General features: G+C 42.6%; 1 pseudogene; it reads left to right on the top strand.

Moving 5' to 3' along the window:
- Window positions 1-250: 250 nt before the first annotated feature.
- LOC133051922 (E3 ubiquitin-protein ligase RNF168-like) lies at window positions 251-1953 on the top strand (annotated as a pseudogene).
- The last annotated feature ends 641 nt before the right edge of the window (window positions 1954-2594 follow it).

The following is a 2594-nucleotide window of genomic DNA, read 5'->3' on the forward strand; positions in this document are numbered from 1 at the left end:
CCTGCCTTCTGCCTCACTAGAGAGCCCTGTGCCCACCTCTGCCGTACTGCAATGGTTGTCAGTGCCTGGGGGCAGTCAACGTTCGTTTGCTTCCTTTTGGGATGCTTGTCTTTAACACGGACAAATACACCACCTTCTGGGGTCGTACTGTTTACCTGGCCCACAGAACCTTTTTACTTAAAGACATCCCGGTGCTCCCAATCCTGGAATTCTGGTATTGATGTTGAATACACCTTATTAGCATATTAAAATGGCTGTACCCAAAGACACCGTCCCTTCCTTGTTGGAATGCCCGTGCCACATCTGTGTGGAAATCCTCATTGAGCCTGTGACACTGCCTTGCAACCACACGCTCTGTAAAGCATGCTTCAAATCGACTGTGGAGAAGGCAAATTTGTGCTGTCCTTTCTGTCGCCACCGGGTCTCTTCGTGGACTGGGTAGCACACCCGAAGAAATTATCAATATGGAACTGTGGGAGATAATTCAAAAACACTATCCAGAGGAATGCCGGCTTAGAGTCTCTGAGCAACAATCAGAGGAAGTCGTTGATGACGCTCAGCCAGTTCATCTATTAAGTCAACCTGGGGAATTAAGAAGAGAATATGAAGAGGAGAGAAGCAAGGTGGAGGCAGAGCGACAAGCCATTCAGGAGGAAGCAAACAAAGCCAGTGAAGAATACAAACGGAGACTACTGGCAGAGGAGGAAGAGAGGAAAAGAGACAGGCAGAAAAAAGGCACAGAGAGATGGAAGAACAACTGAAAAGTGATGAAGCGCTGGCAAGAAGGCTAAGCCTTATTATTAGCAATGTCTGTGAGGAAAGTGTCTCGGCTTTCTGCTCGGATTCCAAAAACTCTAATCCCGTCACAACCGAGTCACAAAGGAAAAGGAAGAGCAAACAAAAAAGCACTGGCGATATTCAAAAGAATTTGTCACCGAATTCTCAACTTGAGTCAGCGTCACAGTCTGAAGTTGTAGAAGAAGACAGGGAAACTTCCAGGTCCAAGGAAACTGACAGCAGTGATCGGGAGAAACCTACATGGCAAGACACAGAAATTGAGGAAGATATGCCAGCACATTCTCCTCAAATATGCCTTGAAGTTCAAAAGCGAGATGCAGAAGCTTCAGTGGAGTCACCTAGACCTCAGTTATGTGCCAGTGGTGGAGAATGGTACCTTGAAGGAAAAGTGAAAACCAAACAAAGCAGTCATGAAAGAGAGTCATGTGTCATCAGTCATGAAGAACCTAAAGCTGGAGTTTCCTCTTCTGGAGAAGCTGCAGTTAAGCCTTATGGTGAAACAGAGAGTGGATGTACAGTGTCAGATGTGACACAGACACTGAAAAATAACACAGTTGTGACAGAAAATGGGGAGTCTCACCTACTGACCAATAAAGATATCTCCAGAGCAAAAAACAGGAATCTGTCTGAAGCAGTCAGCAATCCATGCTGTTCTACAAAAAGAAGAAAAATGTTCCTCAAAGCTTCCTCAGACCAAGAGTAAACAAGTCCACTTCACCCCAAAACTGATAGATTTGGAACGTCTGTTTTTTGAGAGACATTAAACAAGATGAACAGGATAGGTTATTAGCATTGCAGCTTCAGAAAGAGGTGAATCAGGAACAAATGAGGCCAACTTGGCTAAAAGGATCCCCAGATGAATATCAGTTACGGGCTACGTCTTCACCTCCAGGCAAATTACTAAATGGACAGAGGGAGAATGCCAAAGAGAGAAGCTTCAAAAGACAAACTGATCTAGAGCATCCAGTACCTCACAGAGCCCCAAAAAGTGAAAATTGGCAACCTTCTTTTAAGTTCCAGTTGTAACATTGTTCAGTTAATGCAAGAAATTACCAAGTTCTACTATAGATAGTTGTACATAAAATGACTCATTCCCTACAGCCTGGCAAGTCAAAGAAAAGTATTTTTCAGATGTTTTACAGATACACAAAGTAATGCTTGGGTAAGAAGAGTGTTTACAACCTAGTGAAGCTGGATTGTGAAGCTCTAGCATAGATTCTTTATAAATTTTTCATTAGTGCTGCTCTGTGGGCACACTCATTGTCCCTAATTAAAGGCCTGTGTGATTACAGGGGCAGAGTATACAGATGTGTTTCTGCCAAACCCAGTCGTAAGCAAGAGTTCCACTCCTTTCATTTTTTAACAACTGTGATGGACTAAGTTTAAGTTGACGGTCCTTATGGATGTAAAAATGCCTTGGCCAACTCCCAAGAAATCTTAATGTCCATGCATTTCCCTCCAAGATGCATATTTTAGGGACTTTGAGCACTTCTTTGTCCTGACTAATAATCAGAGCAACATTATAATATACCAAGTAACTAAGGAAGCCAGGCAGAGTTTAAAATCTGTTTTCTTGCAACTTTCTCATTACACTAGCTGAGCACTTGAAATGTATCTTCCACAATACTAATTTCCATGTCTAGTTTAATTGCTTTCAGTATTACAGCATTTTCTTTGACTTCAAATGGGTTAAATCATGAAGTCAGAAAAATCAGACTTTTCTGGAAAATGATGACTTAGCTGAGAGAAAGGAGAGTTGGTGCAAAAGGAGTTAATCTTGGCTTGAGACTGAGTGG

Source organism: Dama dama, chromosome X (assembly GCF_033118175.1).
Source record: "Dama dama isolate Ldn47 chromosome X, ASM3311817v1, whole genome shotgun sequence".
Lineage (NCBI taxonomy): Eukaryota > Metazoa > Chordata > Mammalia > Artiodactyla > Cervidae > Dama > Dama dama.